Source organism: Silurus aristotelis, assembly GCF_946808225.1.
Source record: "Silurus aristotelis genome assembly, chromosome: 2".
Classification (NCBI taxonomy): Eukaryota; Metazoa; Chordata; class Actinopteri; order Siluriformes; family Siluridae; genus Silurus; species Silurus aristotelis.
The window spans coordinates 24,649,234-24,669,867 of NC_139575.1; the positions used below are offsets into that span (position 1 = coordinate 24,649,234).

General features: G+C 40.1%; 1 protein-coding gene across 12 annotated transcripts in view; it reads left to right on the forward strand.

Moving 5' to 3' along the window:
- Positions 1-20,634, forward strand: part of slc12a5a (solute carrier family 12 member 5a) — a 137,320-nt gene that overhangs the window by 77,600 nt on the left and 39,086 nt on the right. The window lies entirely within an intron of this gene.

Here is a 20,634-nt window from a genome sequence, read left to right on the forward strand (position 1 = left end):
CCCTCCTAAAAAAAAACACATAAACCATATGTTTATAGCATAATCACAGGGGCATTGGCATGCTGGAACAGGTTTGGGTCTCCTGGTTCGAATAAAGGGAACATTTACCACATCCAACAACATCCTATACATTTGTGTGCCTTTGTCTTTGTAGTAACAGTAAGGGGAAGAACCACATATGGCTGGAAAAATCATGTGTCCCAATACTTTTGTCAATATAGTGTATAAATGTTTGTGTCAGTCTTTTTTTTTTAACTCTTTTAATTTATGTTTTATGGTTTACTTGTTTACTTGTTTACTGTGTGTGTGTGTGTGTGTGTGTGTGTGTGTGTGTGTGTGTGTGTGTGTGTGTGTGATGTTTCTGTCATAAAACTATCATTTATGATTTTATACACACATTTTTCTCCAGTGGTCAACATCAGCTCTCCAGCCAAGCAAGGTGAAGGATGCAATATAAGCGTGACGTGTATGTGTATGTGCGTATGTGTGTGATTTTTGACATAACTGTTTGTTTGTTCTGTTTGTGTCCCTTGTTTACTTACATTTACACCTATGCAATGTGTCTGTCTATGATTTCTGTATGTCTTGTTTACTTGCGTGTGAGTGTTGTGTGCCTTGTGTCTGTGCATATGTGGTAAGTTTGGTCAAAGTAGAACCACGGCACTAGCATACATCAAAGGCAGACACAAAGCTGATGTACCGAGGTAGTACCGGGAGACAGCAGGCTATTAAAGTGCAATCACACCAGGTCAGACAGACCCCGCTGCTCACTTGATGCAGAATTCAAACCCAGTCTAATTTGGCTTGGAAGGTCGGCTACTGATCCAACTTTTGCAGCCAACAACAATCTTAGCCTTTATAAATGACTTTAAAAGGCTTCAAACTGATTCAGTCAGTCAAAACCCTGGCCAGCTTCATTACAAATCTATGTGTGTTTAGTTTCCCTAGAGACTTGCTTCCTTAGTTGCCTTGAAATCCTTTAGCCAATGTGCTCCACTGTTGGCCACATCATCTGAAGAAAAAGCAATCATAAACCTGAAAGTTACACTGATTTGTCTGAACCTTAACTTTATCGACCACCTTCGGGATGAATTTAAATGCTGAATGCACCCCAGGCCTCCTCACTCTACATTAGTTTCTGACTGTGTGGCTGAATGAGCACGACTCACACTCTAAAACCTAGTGGAACATCTTCCCAGAAGAGTGGAGGTTATTATAACAGCAAATGGGGACTAAATGTGGAATGGGATGTTCAAAAATCTCATGCGAATCTTATAGTCAGGCAAACCTTTGTCCATATAGTGTATCACAGTGCTGTTAAATTCTTGAATATGATATAAAATCGTGTTAATTAATCAAATTAAATTAATACACTGTTGTTTCTGTAATGGTTTCTCCACATAAACTTGATAATATAATGGTGATTGCACACATTCTAACTGAAAACATAACCAAACATATCTTTTTATCCTATCATTGATGGAAGGAGTCTCTTGAATCAGTACTTTATACCAGTATAATTTTTGTTCCAGGACAGTCTGCAGGACAGAAGACTTTAAGCATTCGTTATATAACAGCAATATAACAAGCTGCACTTTTTTGTCTTTGTAACTTTAAGAGAAAGAATGAAAAGAAACTAGAATAAGAAAAACTATGCCGTTGGTATAATGCAAGTGATTACGAGAAGTAGCTAATTTAATTTAAATTATAATGTGTTCAAAGATTTAACACATACTGTTCCTTATATATTAAAGAAGGATAAATAAAGGAATTAAAACTTTTATGGGGAATAAAAGGTGTTGCTTTTATAGGAAAATAAATATAAAACTGGAAATGTATTAGGTGGTACCAATAACTTAATTAATCAAACCACTGTTGAATAACAATATATGGACAAAAGCATTGGGAGCGACCTCTTAATTATTAATTTCATGGCTTTCATGAGATGCATTGCCATAGATGTTTAAATTCAAGCTCTGAGCCAGGCTGCCTGCATCTACAAGATAAAACCCTCACTTTAATCTCCCCAGAGGGAGATTCAAAAAACATTTAAGAAAAAGATGGGTCATTCTGAAGAGCCACTTGCAATAAGTCAGTTTGTCAAATTTCATCCTTGCTAGATATTCCAATGTCAACAAGTGGCATTATTGGAAATTGGAAGCTATGGGAATTGAAATTAACGATATGCTTCTTTTATGGGGACAGTTTGAGGAAGGATTTTTTTTTCTTTTTACCAACATGACTGTGCCTCTGTGTACAAAGTCATAAGCGGATGTGTTTTTGGGGTTTTTTTGCGGGAAAACTTGATTGGCCTGCACAGAGCCCTGACCTTTAGAATGAGCTGGAATGGATTTATACTCATCTAACTCAACGTCAGTCCCTCACCTCATAAATGCTTTACTGGATAAATGGGCCATTATTACCTCGGAAACAGTCCAAAAGGTTGTGGAACGTCTTCCTATAGCTATAAAGGTGGGGACCAACTTAATATTAATGTCTCAGTATTTAGACTGCATGGTCATTACAGTCCCTATTAATGTATTGGTCTGGTGTCCCAATACTTTTGTCTATATAGTGTATTTTTCTAGACCACTATGCTCTATCATGTTTTATTCTACACATGTGTGGTTAGAGAATGTTGAACTGTATATAAAAGGCACAATATTTTTTATATTTTTAGTTATTAATAAATGAAACCTGTCCTGTAGCATCTATTCAATCTAATAGGAAACAGGATTGTTTGGTTGGAATGAAAACCTGGAGCCATTGTGAGTAAAACTGAATACTTCTGATCTAGCACAATCATGTTTGATATCTAAAAAATAAAGTTTTGAGATTCTCTTTGTGAAATAACCGTTTCATTGTACGATTTGTGTTGCCATTTGATCTTCTGATAAAAGTCTAATTCACTGAAGGGAAATGAGAGTGCACAATGATGAATTGAGGATATTCGTTATAAAATCTCCCGACTCGCAGATCTCATCATCAACCCAGGTAACCTTTGCTAATTATATCCATTTAAAAGGTTTAACGATTTGAACCTTCAGACATCATTCTGACTTTTTAAGGTCAAATAATAAGGAGCAGTTTTTTCTTGGATGGACAGCAGAGTGCTGCGGGTTGGACAGCTGACGTACAGGACTGTCTAATCAAATCATCATCGGTTCCCCTTTTAACCTGTCTTGTGTGTAGTTGACACAAGCTGAAAGGCATGAGATGCATGGACATGCATTTTGAAATTAGGAATAAAGAAAAAATAAATGTCAGGTATGGCCGCTGAGGTTTTGAGTAGTGCGCCAGTTACAGGGGAAACTGTTACAGTTGATGTTTATACATTAACTGAGAAAACAACACACATTGTACCTTATCTGTCCTATCCAGAGCCTTACAACAGTACAGTATACTACTCTCTGTTTTTCTCTATCGCACACTTTCCCAGCGGTGTACTTGTCAGGGCACATAACAATGGCTAATAGAGCAGGCTACGGCCCATCAGCTGTCCAAGATAATACAGTCTCATTATTTCTCCCGGTCGCCTGCCTTGAGCTTTAAAAAAGCATACTTTAAAATACAGTGACTCTGATCCAAAGAATTGATGGCACAAGCTGTCAGGTTTAATCGCTCCTCCACAATTGGTGCATTGTCACTTTACTCATACAGAGTTGTGACATTTAATTGAGCACTCCACAAAGTCTTTTTATAAAATGCATCTCAGCTCGAATTTCTTTTAAACTGCATGCTTGTACGTAAATATTTTTTGTCTTATGCAAGCTACATCAAAACAAACTATGAATTCAATGCAAATGTGTAGGAGTGCCGCAGCAGGTAGTGTTGATGTCTCACAGCTCACAGTCAATTCTGAACGCGTATCAAGCCCCGTGATGGGATTTGTTGACTGTTTCCTGTGATACGGATGACACACAAGATCTGTCGATTAGATTACAGATCGTTCAACGCGCTATTTTTCTCAAATCGTCTTTATCCGGTTGCATCCGTTACCGCCTAACTAAAGAAAACAGAAGATGGCAAGAAGCCAGAAATAGAATCCAGTCTAGTGAGTTCAAACATTCCTTCTGAAGCGGGAGACATATTATAAAATGTCAGACTGGCACACATGAGCTCTGAAAATGGCTGCTTGTTGAAGCTTAATGACAATCCGTGTTAACATGTTTAACCTGCAGAACAGACGAGGGAAAAGGCTGACACAAGACAGCTTAGTGAATAGAAAAAAAAGTATTTAATAAAATGTAAAATACAAAACAAATTTTGTTTAAAACATATTAACAAATGTATGTTATTTTAGTTTATTTATTTCTGGTTGTTATATTTTAGCTTGTGTATAATATTAAAGTGTTTCATATTATGTGTTCTCAAATGTATGCTACTATCATTGTGTATCAAAAATATTATTTCTTACTTATATACACATAGTCTCCATCCATTTTTTTCCATATAATCTTTTATTTAATCTTACATCTTCTCCATCTTCACTTTCTCATGTTTTTCCAGAATGTCTCTTACTATTAGAGATGGTCTTTTTTTTTATTCCTCTTTCAAGAGCATCTGCACTATCTGACAGAGAGGAGGGAGGTTATTGCTGAGGAGAAAGTGCTAGCAGGAGAAGAGGTCATGCTAACTAAAGAGAGGTCTTGTGAGGGATGTGTGTGTGTGTGTGTGTGTGTGTGTGTGTGTGTGTGTGTGTGTTCAACACAATGGCTTATGTGTGTACTGTTAATTTGCACAGCTTTTCACACCTGCTGGGTTCTGTCAGACATTGCAGGTCCAGACGTGGCAGGTCAATACCTTTTCCTCCTCATACCAGTCACACCTGAGGGGGCTGCTGCTCGCTTTCCAACTTTGTCAGCTGTGTTTTTAAGAGTGGAGCAATGTTCTTTCAAAAGCTCGGTTTATTCTTGGTCTTTTTCAGAACATTAGTATCCTCATTGTCGATTAAAGAAAAAGGTATTTTAAATAGCAAAATGTAATATAATGGCTCGAGTTCCCTTTCAGGAACTAGAGCTGCGTTGCTCAGGCACTGAATCACGTGTGTAATCCGGCCAACAGCAAGATGTCGATGACAACCAGGAAGCTACAAAATGTGCATGCATTAGAGCGACACTAGCTTCTGCTTGTTCAGGTAAACGCTTTGTGTGTGAATCTGTGCAGGCATGAGCTTGAAAAGCAAGCAGACTTTCCGATTGTGTGCTCCTCCTTGCCCCTGTTTTATTTCGGGGGGGATACACAAAGCCGATGTGTTTGCTTGGGAGAGGAGCATGCTCAGTCGGTTCTCGAGGGAGTTGACTGCTCGCATTGTAGCCGCATGGCTATGTGCATTCTCCCTTGCGACTCAGGCCCTTGTCTCTTGCCGAGACAAAGCGTGGCCGGATGTTGGGGATTGACGAGGGATTCACCTCTGGGGCTATTAGGAGCTACATTGTGCTGCCAACCTAGCCCTTAGGGTCACAAGGCGGTTCATGTCAGCCTTAGTAGCCACAGAAAGGCGTCTGTGGCTTACCCTGTCAGATATTCCTGACAGGGACAGGGCTTTTCTGCGGAACGCCCCGAAGGCCCCTCCTGGCTTGTTTGGCGACGCCATAGGCGTGTCGTTGACAAGTTCCAGGACGCCAAGAAGCAGTCGCCGGTGTTTCAGCAATATCTCCCTTGTCGCTCCCAAGGGGCTGCTTGGCGAATCCCAAAGACAGAGCGTTGCCACCCGGACCCCTTCAGCCCTCAAGAGGCTGGTTCCCTTAAGAGACTTCCTGGCAGCCTGGGGAAGCCTGCCAGATGTGTTTCAGTGGGCCCTGGAACCGTATGGAAGGGCTACTCGATTCAGTGTGGGTCCTCTCCTCCCCGCTTTAATGGGGTGTGTCCCACTCAGTGGGGACCGAGCAGGCTCTGGTCCTGAAACAGGAAGTACGCAAGGAAAAAGGCCTTCACGGTGGTCCTTGCTGTACTCAGAGAGTCCGGCTTCTACAGCCAGTACTTCGTGGTTCCGAAGAAGGATAGGGGTTGCGTCCGAATCTAGATCTACGCTCCTTGAACCACTTATGAGGCTCAGGTTTAGGATGCTCACTCTCAAGCAGGTCGTGTCTCAGATCAGGTGCGAGGACTGGTTTGTCATGATAGATCTAAAGGACGCATACTTCCACATATCCATCCTTCCTGCTCACAGGAGGTTCCTAAGGTTTGCTTTCAGGGGCGAAGCTTACCAATGTCAGGTCCTACCGGTTCGGCCTGGCGCTCTCACCCTGCACCTACACAAAATGCATGGATGCGGCTTTGACCCACTAAGGCTTTGGGGCATCTGTGTTCTGAATAATATCAATAATTGGTTGATATTAGCACATTCAGAGCTTCTGGCAGTCGGGAATCGAGATGTCGTTCTCGTCTGTATGAAGGAGCTGGGGATAAGACTAAACACCAAGAAGAGTGTGCTTTCTCCAGTACAGAAAACCACCTCCTTGAGCGTGGTGTGGGACTCAACCGTTATGTGCGCACAGCTGTCTCCCGCTCGGATTGAAGCTATCCTCACGACAGTCAAGAGAGTGAGAGAAGATCAGTCACTAACTGTGAAGCAGTTCCAGAGGCTGCTGGGACTCATGGCAGCAGCATCCAGTGTGATTCCACTTGGCCTCCTGCACATGAGACCCCTCCAGTGGTGGCTCAGACACAGAGGGTTCTCCCAAAAGGACAATCCACGCCATAATATTAAGGTCTTGCGGCAAGCCCTTCAAGCCTTAGTGAAAAAAAAACCTGCATTCCTGTCTCAGGGCCCTGTCCTTGGAGCTCCTTGTCATCGTGTAATGCTAATGATAAATGCATCCCTCACGAGGTGGGAAGCGGTCATGAGTGACCGCTCTGACCAAGGGAGGTGGAACAAGTTCCATCTTATGTGGCACATAAACTGCCTGAAGATGCTGGCTGTATTTCTGGCTTTGAAACATTTCCTTCCTGACCTGAGGGATCGCCATGTGCTGGTCCGTACAGACAACATGGGGCTGGACGCCTTGGTGCAGACATGCCTGGGGCTAAGCCTGTACGCCTTTCCCCCTAAAGCACTGCTCCCGGGAGTTCTGGAGAGAGTTCTCCGGGAAGGAGTCCGTCTCCTTCTGGTGGCACCTTGATGGCCGGGCAGACCATGGTTCTTGGACCTGGTGTCCCTCCTTGAGAAACCTCCTTGGGAAAAGAGGCGGGGGGTACTCTGGTTCACCCCTGCCCAGAGTTATGTAGGCTGTGGCCCCTGAGGGGACCCAGTTCTTAGCAGCTAAGAACTTATTGTGCCCCCACTTGCTGGCCAGTTGCTGGGTAAACACCCTTTGGTGCCTGTGTGGGACGTGGCTGTTGTGCTGGCGGCCCTGACAGAGCCCCCCTTTGAGTCATTGGCCAAGGTGGCCCTTAGGTATCTATCTATCAAGACTGCTTTCATATGAGACTATCATCTTCATATGAGCCCTCTGATCTCCCTGCCCCTTTCGGGGTCAAGGCTCACTTTACTCGGAGTGTGGCAGCCTCTACGGCCTGGTCCATTGGAGTCCCACTCCAGGACAATTGGAACGCTTTGGGCTTTTCACCCCGCTGACCTTCGTCAGATTCTATGACCTCGACCTTAGAGCCACTCCCAGCTCCTCTGTCCTGCGCTCTGGTTGTGCTTTTACACAATAGGCAAGGACTGGTCAGTGTAGCATGATTGGACACTCATTCCCAGATCGTTGTGACACAGCTTGAGTTCCTGAAAGGGAACGTCTCTAGGTTAAGAATGTAACCTTAGTTCCCTAATGGAACAAGACGCTGCGTCTCCGAGCCACACTTCCTGCATTTTTGCCGAATGTGAAATGTGAAATAAAACCACACTATTTCAAATCAAATCAAATAAAAACATTTTTGTGACATTCACATACATACAGGGTATGACATGCAGTGAAATGCTTGTTACGACGGTCCGCCATGAGGGAATAGGATGGGGAGAAAAAAAATATTTAGACACAACCTTAATATTTTAAATGAATGGAGGACTTACAGTTTATAAGCTGTCATGTACATAGACATTTTCTTAGACATTGCATTAACATCTCTGCATTTACTGTAAGCATCTACTATATCACTGTATACCTCAATTATGATAGAACTGTAATGAATGAACATTCGATGACCCCCAGATGAGGATGGGTTCCCTTTAGTGTCTGATCCCTCTCAAGGTTTCTTCGTCATGCCATCTCAGGGTTTTTTTCCCTGCCACAATCAGCACTGGCTTGCACATTAGGGATCAATTTAAAATTAAAAGTAACCAGCTTATAGGCACTAAATTTATACATTCTTTTATATAACTTTATAACTGCTTTATCTCTGTAAAGCTGCTTTGAGATAATGTCCATTGTTCAATATGCTATACAAATAAAAATTAAATTTACTTCAATTGAATATACAGCAGGTTGCATTTATTACAAATAGACAAATCCAAATAAGAAACTAAAAAATCTAACTAAAGCGATTACTGTAATGGCTTGTTCAATATTGAGCTTTTATTTGGTTGGGAAATAGCAATAATTAAACAAATACTGTAGAAAAGTTTGCACACATGACACATTAAAGGTATTGTTTTGTACTAATTCTGTGTGCATCAAAAATTTTATTTGTTGTCCTGATTTTTTTTTTATAATTGTGTAGAATTATACTAAGTATTAGTGAATTTTCACAAACAGTCACAGCCACTGGTGCAAATTGTGAAGCAGGAGATCTCAGTAGAGATGGCAAAAGTACACATATCCTTCACTCAAGCAGAAGTACAGATACTCATGTAAAATACTCTGGTAAAAGATGAAGTACTGACTACACTTTTTCACTTAAGTTAAAGTAAAGAAGTTTGGGCTCTGACATGTATTTAAGTAAAAAGTAGCCATTACTACTACCTGTTTTCATGTCACACTGGTAACTGGACCTCACATCATATTAATATATCGAAATTTCAAATGTTATTACCTATTGACTGTATCCAGGCTGAACAACCGCCATATAGAACATGGGCAGAGAAAATATGATGATGATCAGGTGATTAGGAATGTCTCTGTTCTTTTTGTCATTTTGGGCATAGTCCTCCATAGTCCAACTAAAGGTTGCAGCAAATAAATGGTTCCTAATAAAAAAAAAGGGATCTAAAAATGTATAGTGGCTTATAGAGAATGTGCATATGTAAACATTTAAACAAGTAAAGTTGGTAATGCTGTAATAAATGGGTCACAAGAAAATTGTTCAAGTTACTCAGTGGACACAATAAATGATCACATTATTGTTGGAAATTTTACAGTGTTGTCTTCTTAGATGCTTTATGGTTCCTAATACTCAGGGAAGATTGTCAAAATACTTACAGTACTGTAATAAGGAAATAAATTAACATATATGAGAGTCATATATAGAGTCTGTATATGAGAGTCTATATTAACGGTGGAACTCTTAGATTTGGGAATAGAGGTCGTATTTATTTTCAAGTATGGTAGTTACCAGCCTTGAGACCAGATGTCTGGTGTGTTCAGTGAAAATAAATACTAGAATTTTAGGTAAACCTTAAAGAGTTGTGAGTGTGCGTTAGTGTGTGTGCTAACCCACAGGCCAGCCTTTCACTGTCCAGTTGCATCAGGTACAGCTGAGGGAAGCTGTCTCCTCTTATTTCACACAGTGTAACAAAACATTAAAGACTTTCCCCATCACTCCAAACAGATTTGGTTTTTCTGTTCTAGAGACTAATATAGACAGAACTTAACTAACTACAGTACAGGCCATTTACTGATGGACTGTGGTCAGGTTGCAGTTCCAGCAAAACATTTCGAAGCATCGAACTGTGTGCTTAAGTATAGTGTTGCAAAATTGATCAATATATGAAACATTTTTATAAATTGAATAAAACAGATGCATTCCTTCCAGCTCTTGTACCACCATTTATCTTTGCTGCAGTGACCTGTCTGGGGGAAAGACTAGAAACAAGGAACTGTACTAACTGTTAAGTAAAATTATGATAAGGATTAAAATATCTTCTTCTTCTTTTTTCGGTTGCTCCCTTTAAGGGTTGCCATGGCGGATCATCCATCTCCATACTACTCTGTCCTCCACATCTGCCTCTTTCAAACCAACTACCTGCATGTCTTCCTTCACCACATTCATTAACCCCCTCCTTGGTCTTCCACTTTTAATCCTCCGGGTGGATTAATCCTCAGCATTCTTTTACCGATATACCCCAATTTTCTTCCTCTGAACATGTCCAAGCCATCTCAATCGGGCTTCTCTCACTTTGTCCCCAAAACAGCCTACATTTGTGGTCCCTCTAATAAATGTCTGGGTTCATGACATTTGTTTTTACTCCACATCAACACTGAATGGAATAACCTTGACTCTTCTTTCTGTAAAAAAAAGCTGTTTCCAAGTTTACCCACAAGCCTTAAACAAATAAAATAAAAATATCTAATGCCAACTTACTTTATCTATTTGTTTCCTTCTTGCTCATTTACTATCTAAAGTTTTGTTGTAAAAACTATGGCCAAATTTGGCCAATTCTTTTACCCGGTAGCGTTTATTTAAAGATGTAAACCCAGCCATTAGGGTTGCACAAGCCAGGAAAGGAAAAGTGTAGGGTGGAGGTTCGGGTTGGTACTTTAAATGTTGGTACTATGACCAGTAAAGGGAAAGAGGTAGCTGATATGATGGAGAGGAGAAAGGTAGATATGTTGTGTGTTCAGGAGACCAAGTGGAAAGGGAGTAAGGCCAGGAACATTGGAGGTGGATTTAAACTGTTCTATCATGGTGTGGATGGAAAGAGAAATGGTGTAGGGGTGATTCTAAAGGAAGAGTACAGTAAGAGTGTAGTGGAGGTGAAGAGAGTTTCTGATAGGGTGATGAACGTAAAGCTGGAAGTTAAAGGCGTGATGAGAAATATCAGCCACAAATATGAGCCACAAGTGGGTTGTGAGATGGAGGTGATGTTGAAGTCTGGAGTGAGTTAGACGGAGTGATAGAAGGTGTACCTAGGAATGAAAGATTGCTGATTGGGGCAGATTTAAATGGACATGTAGGAGAAGGGAACAGAGGTGATGAGGAGGTGATTGGTAGGTATGGCTTTAAGGAGAGGAATGTGGAAGAGCAGATGGTGGTAAATTTTGCTAAAAGGATGGAAATGGCAGTGGTGAACACTTATTGTAAGAAGAAGGAGGATCATAGGGTGATGTATTAAAGTGGAGGAAGGTGCACACAGGTGGACTATGTTCTATGTAGGAGATGCAACCTGAAGGAGATTGGAGACTGTAAGGCAGGGGTCTTCAATCTTTTCCAGGAAGGGCCAGTGTGGGTGCAGGTTTTCATTCCAACCAATCAATGGTCACACCTGATAGTCATTGAAAATGAAGATCATTAGATTTGAACAGGTAGAATTTGGTGTGGACTTGCTTGGTTGGACTTAAAACCTGCACCCACACTGGCCCTTTCTGGAAAAGATTGGAGACCCCTGCTGTAAGGTGTTGGCAGGGGACAGTGTAGCTAGACAGCTGAACTGAAAGAAGAAGAAGATGGTGGAAAGTGAAGGAGTTAGACTGTAGTGTGAGATTCAGGGAAGAGGTCAGACAGGCACTCGTGGTGGTGAAGAGATGCGGGATGATTGGGCAACTACTGTAGAAGTGAAGGAAGACAGCTAGAAAGGTACTTGGTGTGACATCTGGAAATAGAAAGGTAGACAAAGAGACGTCAAGTCAAGTCAAGTCAAGTTTATTTCTATAGCGCTTTTCACAAAAGACATTGTCTCAAAGCAGCTTTACAGAAATCAACAGTCAAGGTGAATGGTGTGCATTTATCCCTGATGAGCAGCCAAGTGGCAAGACTGTGGCAAGGAAAAACTCCCTTAGATGTTATGAGAAAGAAACCTTGAGAGGAACCAGACTCAAAAGGGGAACCCATCCTCATGTGGGTGACATCAAGAGTTTGATCATAAATTTTTCAACAATACAGAAAACTGGAGAGAGAGAACTAGCATGATTACTGGAGTATAAGATTATAAGTAAATGTTTTTTTTTCTACAGTCTTTGGTATAAAAGTAGGAGCTACTGAGCTCAACATTTGTGATCATCACAGATCCAGCAACAGCTTCTCCATGCCAGAGGCTTTAAACACTTCAGGAGGTCCAATGTCAAAACTCCACACATGTAGTTGGATCCAATTGGCACTGGCACATCTCTAGATGGTTTAGAATGTTTGCGAGTTCGACATCTACTTCTTTAAAGTCCATAATCTTCACGAGGTGGGACATGACTGGAGCTGGCCAAACCTCAGGAAGCCTCGGGATGGGGAGAGAAAGAGAAGCAGTGGAGAGCAATTAGCGTAGCTGCTGTTTATGATATTAACAGCACAAGTTGATAATGTGCATGTGATCATATGTTCTGGAGCACAAGGTTATGATGTGAGACGTGTTATGTGTAGGCTTTGCTAAAAAAGATACGTCTTTAATCTGCACTTAAACTGGGTGAATGTGTCTGAGCCCCGAACACCGTCAGAAAGACTATTCCAAAGTTTGGTAGCTAAATGTAAAAAATGCTCTACCGCCTTTAGTGGACTTTGCTATTCTAGGAACTACTAAAAGCCCAGAGTTTTGAGATCTCAGGGAGCGTGACGGATTGTAGCGTGTTAAAAGATTGGATAGATAGATGGGAGCTAAACCATTTAGTGCTTTATAGGTGAGTAGCAGTAGTTTGTAGTCTATTCGAAACTTAACAGGAAGCCAATGTAGGGACGATAAGATTGGGGTTATGTGATTATATTTCCTTGACCTAGTAAGAACTCTTGCTGCTGCATTCTGAACTAAATGAAGCCTGTTTATTAATGATGCAGGACATCCACCTAGTAATGCACTTGGTGACGTGGTGGTGGAATGAGGAAGTGCAGGAGAGCATAAGGAGAAAGAGGTTGGCAAAACAGAATTGGGATTGACAGAGTAATGAGAAAAGTAAGCAGGAGTACAAGGAGATGTGGCAGCAGGTGAAGAAGGATGTGGCGAAAGCCAAGGAAAAGGCATATTAGGCGCTGTATGAAAAGTTGGACACAAAGGAAGCAATAAACGATGGCGATGGAAATGTGTTGACTAGTGAGGAGAGTGTGTTGAGAAGATGGAGGGAGTATTTTGGTGTGCTGGTACCAATCTATAAGAATAAGGGAGATGTGCAGACCTGCAGTGACTACAGGGGAATAAAGTTGATCAGTCACACCATGAAGTTATGGGAAAGAGCAGTGGAAGCCAGGCTGAGAGAAGAGGTGACCATCTGTGAGCAGCAGTATGGTTTTATGCAGAGGAAAAAGCACCACAGATGCATTATTTGCTTTGAGAATGTTGATGAAGAAGTATAGAGAGGGTCAGAAGGAGTTGCATTGTGTGTTTGTGGATTTAGAGAAAGCATACGACAGGATGCTGAGAAAGGAGTTGTGGTACTGTATGAGGAAGTCTGGTGTGTCAGAGAAGTATGTGATGGTGTTGCAGGACATGTATGAGGACAGTGTGACAGTGGTGAAGTGTGCAGTAGGAACAACGGACTGGTTTAAGGTGGAGGTTGGACTGCATCAAGGATCGGCTCTGAGCCCTTTCCTGTTTGCAGTGGTGATGGACAGGTTGACGGACGAGGTCAGACAGGAGTCTCCATGGACTATGATGTTTGCGGATGATATTGTGATTTGTGGTAAGAGCAGTGAGCAAGTTGAGCAGAGCTTGGAGAGGTGAAGGTACGTGCTGGATGAAAGTCAGAAGGAGTAAGACAGAGTACATGTGTGTGAATGAGAGGGAGGGCAGTGGAGTGGTGCGGTTGCAGGGAGAAGAGGTGAAGAAGGTGGAGGAGTTCAGGTACCTGGGGTCAACAGTGCAAAGTAATGGAGAGTGTGCTGGAGAAGTGAAGAAAAGCATGCAGACAGGGTGGAGTGGGTGGAGAAGAGTGGCAGGAGTGATTTTTGATAGAAGGGTATCTGCAAGAGTGAAAGGGAAGGTTTATAGGACTGTGGTAAGATGTGTGATGTTGTATGGTTTAGAGACAGTGGCATTGAAAAAAAGACAGGAGGTGGAGTTGGAGGTAGCAGAGCTGAAGATGTTGAGGTTTTCGTTGGGAGTGACGAGGATGGACAGGATTGGAAATTAGTTTATTGGAGGTACAGCGCATGTAGGTGGTTTTGGAGACAAGGCGAGAGAGGCGAGACTGAGCTGGTTTGGACATGTGCAGAATGAATATATCGGTATATCGGTAGGAGAATGCTGAGGAAGGAGACACCAGGAAGGAGGAAAAGAGAAAAGCCAAGGAGGCGGTTTATGGATATGGTGAGGAAATACATGCAGGTAGTTGGGTTGAAAGAGGCAGATGTAGAGGACAGAGAAGAAGAAGAAGAAGAAGAAGAAGAAGACATACTCTCAAACCCGCCTGTAAACCTGTGCATTTGATCTAAAATGTACTCTTGCATACGGTACTGATTAATTTGAATTAAAATCGTGTGCCTTTACCCCCTTGGTGCGGTTCCTTTGGGGAGGTTTCACAGCAATCTAAAATTAGTGTGTGGCAAAAACAACTGTTTCTATGCAAAAACCCTTTTGCAGGTTGATTCCCATGGCAGCATGATTGCACCTTGATACGACCTAGCTGCAGGCAAACTTAATGTGTTCTGTATTATAGATTGCCAGTGTCATTTTTCTAACGTGTGCAAGGCGGCCAAATGAGTGCCGGAGTGCTTGGAGAGTACAGTACAGTACAGTCTCTGCCAAACAGAGCTGAATGCACACAGCATTGCAAAGAATTAGTGCATTAGTTATAGTCACATACATAAGTTTAGAGAATAACAGATCATAGTTGAAGTCTTTATCCCTGCTTTGAGTTTTACTTTGAACATTTTATTAATTGGTATCGCTTTGATCAACAGCCTGACAAATGATATTTCTATGAGCCAGCAGACTGACGATTTCATTCCTCTGCAAGACTAAGCCCAACCCACATTATTCTTTAATTGTCTTTTAGGGATGCTGCTATTAATTATTTTTGTAATTGAGTATTCCAAAAGATTATTCCATTGATTAATCGAGTAATCGGATAAGAAGTACTTTTTCTTTATTAAAGAGCCAAACTAAAGGAGAGAGAAAAGAAGATGGTTCTCTTAAATGTAAAATTCTTAAAAGTAATTTGTTTTACTTTTTAGAAAAACTGACATTTTTATTGCTGAAATTGCATACAGAAATATCTGTGAAAATTTAAACATTTAGTGTGTTTAATTGCCATATTACATCAAAATACAAATACAGTGATTTCAAAAAGTCCCACCACAGTGGCCGTGAAGAGTAAGTTATGGGAAACTATTTGTTTATTGAAACTAAATTATTTTCACACATGTATTTATTTATTTAATCTCGCACAGTATCGCAATGTGGTTTTCTTGTCACCACAAAAGCTGAAATTTTCCATCTGAGTTTTTATCGCCAGCTTTAAAAAATGTGCTCCACTCCCTTCTCTACGCCGCCACTGTGGAGCGACTTTTTGACCGCACTGTATATAAATAAAAAAAAATCTTTCTTTCGGCTTTTCTCCCATTAGGGGTCGCCACAGCGGATCATCCGCATGTTTGATTTGGCACGTTTTTACGCTGGATGCCCTTCCTAACACAACCCTCCCCATTTATCCGGGCTTGGGACTGGTATAAAAATATAAAAATCTGTTTCAAATTACTTTTAAAACGTTAATCGCACTGTACTGAGCTTTCTCAACTTATGTTTAAGTTTAAAATGATCCCAAACTCAGGTAACTTTCTTTTGTTTCCTCCTTGTTCCTCTTCTGTGTTACGTGTCCAGAGCGCTCCAGAGTTTAGCAGGTGGTGCGTCAGTAATAATGGTTCGTGGGAAACACAGTGCTCCGTGTGTAGTTTAATGGACTAAGTGAAGCATCAAGCCAAATTAATTTGCCTCGATTAATTTTGGTAATCGAATTACTCGAGGATTAGTTACAGCTCTGTCTTTCCTTGCACAAGCCAAGTTGCCAAATTGACATTAAATGGTTAGATATAATTTCTCTAACAATATATAACAAAATACGACTGAGTCTCCACATCTACAGGGAAAGTGCTACTTTCAAATTTCTACCTATGTTTCTACCTTTCAGTCAGTTGTGTCATGCTGTTACAAAACATTTCCAAAGCATTCAGAGCAGGAACCTGCAAACCATGTACACTTCAGTGGGTCAGAGTGGTTACAGCTGGATTGTGCAGGTAATAAGAAGCCGATGGTCTAATTCACCCGCATTTCAGCTCTCTCATCCTTGTTCAAGTGTCAGTCGGGGGATAGTGCTCGAGATCATTAAATTGTTCTAAAATAGCATGGAGGTGGACAGGAGCAAATGAAAAATGGTGGATTTACTGACTCTTATTTATTTATTGGATTTTCACAAATAATATGCTGTCAGGGAGCCCATCTGTGGAGCTTAGTAGGGTGTGAGGGGAAAATAAAATTAAAGTTGACACAAACTCTCCCACACATAGCCATAGCCAATTATTGTTTTCATTCATCGTCACCAAGTCAAAGGGACCAAATGGGAATGCAAAAAGCTCTCACTGTGTCTCTTTCCATCCCCAGTCCTTTTATCAGACTAAGCCAGTAAAAGAAAGAAAAAGACGTCAACAGGAATCTTCAAAGCAGCACTTGACTGGCCAACACCTATAGCACATTTCTTCAGTGTTCAAATGAATGTTTTCCATGGCTCATCTCCCAAATTACTTTACCTTAGCAGCTTTACCTGTCTAGGGTTCACATTTTCTTTTCTGTCAGTTTGTCAGCTCAGTGGTCTGTTAAATCGCCTACAGGTTTAAGAATTTTTAGAGTCCTAAGCCCCCACAAAATAAGACTATAATATCACTCTAAAGGTCCCCTATCATGGAAAACTGATTTTTTTTCGCAACTCCTACTTCAGTCCATAATGTCGATTTATGTCAACTATGCTGTGAACAAAGCTTGTTTGGATTTCTTACTTCTACAAAGTCAGAATTAAAAGTGATGTTAGAGAAGTTCGCCCTGACCTTACAACAGGTTACTTCTGCCTAATTACAGTACAAGAGGTTAGCCCTACTTTTTTGATGAAGAATAGAAACTAATACATGAAATAAAATACACTTTAGGCTACTCAGAAATGAAATAAACTGTAGGTTATTCAGCCATTTTATAGCTTAAGGACTGGAAACAAAAAATCTATACTTTCTTATGTCTACATAATTGCCTACATCGTAAAATGCCTTAAATTCATTAGAATGCCCAATTTCACTTTAGAAATGATTTGTTTAAGGCTAAATAAATAAAAGTCAATAAATTATTGATTGACTGTAGATTAAAGTGTGATGAGAATCTGAATCCCAATGCAAAAGCCATTGGGAAATGATTTGTAATAAGTTTCATACTGTTTCATTAGAGCACAGGGGTCTGCAATGTCCAGCAGCATGACTGGTGAATTTCTAGGCTCTGTCTGTAAAAAAAAAAAAAAATAGGTCTGTTAATTAGCTCAGATCAGTAGCTTGATGGCTCTGACCTTTGATAGGCTGCCATGGAGATATGAGTGGCTTAAACTCCATTTTTACCCAGAAGGCTCTGCAAGTGTAATAATCCTGATTCCTTGAATGAAACACCATGTTTTCCTTTTCAGCCCGGTCCACTGTGACAGAGATTGACAGGATGTGCTGAAACACTCCCGAGGCTGATCTGTCAATCATGTGCAACCAGCCATATCATGCTGTCTGTTTGTGTCCTAACAATGCATTTAAAAAAACCATAGTCATGGTTTGTCATCTTCTTTCAATTTGATTTAACTAAATATTCTCATATTAAAGGCCAGAATTAAATGGTTATTTGATAGTGTGCTATGTAAAGCGTCTCATCAGTAAATATCTTTAACAGCAACAACCATAAATACAGAAACCAGGATAAAAATTCAGTCTGTTCTGTCAAGCTGTTTTCAAGCTGATGCTTATGCTTTAAGAAAGACTAAAAATAAAAAAAAATCTATTTCTTGAGGGATAACTGTGAATCTTTAGGGAATAAATGCAATGACTGGCTTCTAGATCTTGTAATGATTTTTGTCTTGTTTGTTTCCCCTTATTTTCTCCTTGGTTCTTCGGCCAAATCTCACACTCATCACAAGACAGATACCAACTAGGAGACTTTAAAGACTATGACGTGTTTCCTTTGAGACCTGAATCCAGCTGCCACATCTTTTTGAACTGCGTCACATGGTAGAATAACACAGATAGAGGAAATCTAAAGAAATGTTTTTTAACTTGTAGTGGCAGAGCACTTACACACAACATTTAAATATATATATATATATATATATATATATATATATATATATATATATATATATATATATATATATATATATATATATATATATATATATATATAGAATAGAACACTTATTTAAATCTAAATGACAGATAGTTTTGTTCATTTTAAGCATTTGTTTCTAGGAAGAAGTTAAATTCTTTGGCAATTGAATACGAAAGCTACAAGCTTGAAATGTGTAAAAATGCCACAAATAAATTCTTAAATTTTCTTCTGATTATATGACTATTTAATCTTATAATAAGACATTTAAGAGATAACTGGCTACAAACAGGATATTAATTGTTAAAATGATGCAGTATTGCCTCTAATTATTTCAATAATCTTATATTACTGTAGATTTCTTAGTCTGGACATTCCCCTTATACCATTTCAATCAACAAGGTGTTTTCTGGCCTGTTGCTGACTTGATGCTTTTTGTTTTTTGCCTCATTCTGTATGAATGCTTTATACTGTAGGCTAGGAAAAAGACCCCAGGGTCTGAAAATACTCAAACGGCACTGACAAACATGTCACACTCACAAGTCATTAAGGTCCTATTTCTTGCCATTCTGTTTCTTGGTTTGATGAAACATTCATCAAAATTGCTGACATTTGTCTGAGTACTGCATGATAGCTGCATGAGTGAACAGGTGTAAAGTTCCTATTAAAGTGATTTGTGGGTGTATAGCTAAAGTTTGTCAAAGTCAGTTGTCAAAGTCAGTTAAATGCATGTGTTCTTGTCCTAAAGACACTCATTTCTTACTGATTAATGGATAAACACTATTTGCCAGTAATGGATGCTGAATATTATTTGGCAAGGCAACAAGGCTTATTTGGCTAGAACAATCATTTCGGCACTTTTACACTAAGGATTATCAATTTAAGTTGCTACCTAACACCCCAAATTAAACACCTCACCACCATGCAGTCTTTAAAAAGCTGCTCCACTGGCCACATGGTGTGTAAATATAAATGTGCTGTTAAATTGTTTAAACATTACCTGCATCAGTCTCTGGCCCAAAATGAAATCCCAGTTACTTATGTTGAGCATGAAAATCAGCCTCACACACACTAAGTTTATTAAGTTTCGGCCTCGAAATTAAATTAGACTGTATATCATGGTAATGTGTATTTTTAATGATCTGACAGTCCAATACGGAAAATTTGCATACATTAACTGAATAGCGTGAAAGCAGAGAAATGTCGCTCCACTGAATGAATCATTCCTTAGACAATTGAATGAACTGAATGAATGAGTAGTGCAGCTTGAATAGCCTGACCTGCACAATAGTGAAAGACTACCACGATCTCCATTTCTTAATTTTCATTGCTTGCTGCTGGTGAACGTTTAACGTGTTAAACATACCAAAGCACACCTTCAGAGAAAACTATGAACGTAAGAAAAGAGAGAACAAGTCTTTGTGTCCTGGTCACATGTGTAGCAGCAAGCCAATTAACACAGTTACCTTTATAGTTTTTCACCCATACAGCAGAAATAAGATTTAAAACCTCACAATGTTCTCCAGTTCCTCATGTGTAGCCTAGTGGGAAACCTTCTACCCCTACTTGACCTCTAAAACTATTTAATTAAGCTGCCTGAATATACGTTATCTCGCAATATTTTTAAGTAGATGAGCACATTTTTATCAGATCCAGAGTACAATGATGTGTTTTGAGATGACATCGCAGTTCTCATGTCCAGTCCTACCTTTGTTTTAAAAGCAGATATTATTTAAAAAAGAGATAATTCTGACTTCCTCTTTACTTTCTCATTTGTACAATGATATTTTGAGATGACATCGCAGTTCTCATGTCCAGTCCTACCTTTGTTTTAAAAGCAGATATTATTTAAAAAAGAGATAATTCTGACTTCCTCTTTACTTTCTCATTTGTACTTCGTATCTCTCAGAACGCAGTCATATAATCACCCACTGTTTCTCATCACACACTTTAGCAGTGATTATTGCAATGATGGAAAAGTGTGGTTATAAAGGGAATAATAAATGTGGTTTTAAAGGCGTCAACCTTTCAGAACTGTTACTGTACAATCTTTTGACAAAATGCAGGATGCCATGCCTCAACATGTGAAATGAAATGTTGCAAAATACACAACTACTGCAATAGAGTGGACTGTTGCATGTACTACATAAAGTCACAACTTAATTGATGAATACAACTTCAGTGTTTACATTGAATTACATAGGAAACACGAAGCTGTCATTTTGACTCTCATCACCAATAAGCACATACCCACAAGCGAAATATCAGCGTGTTCATATAACGCT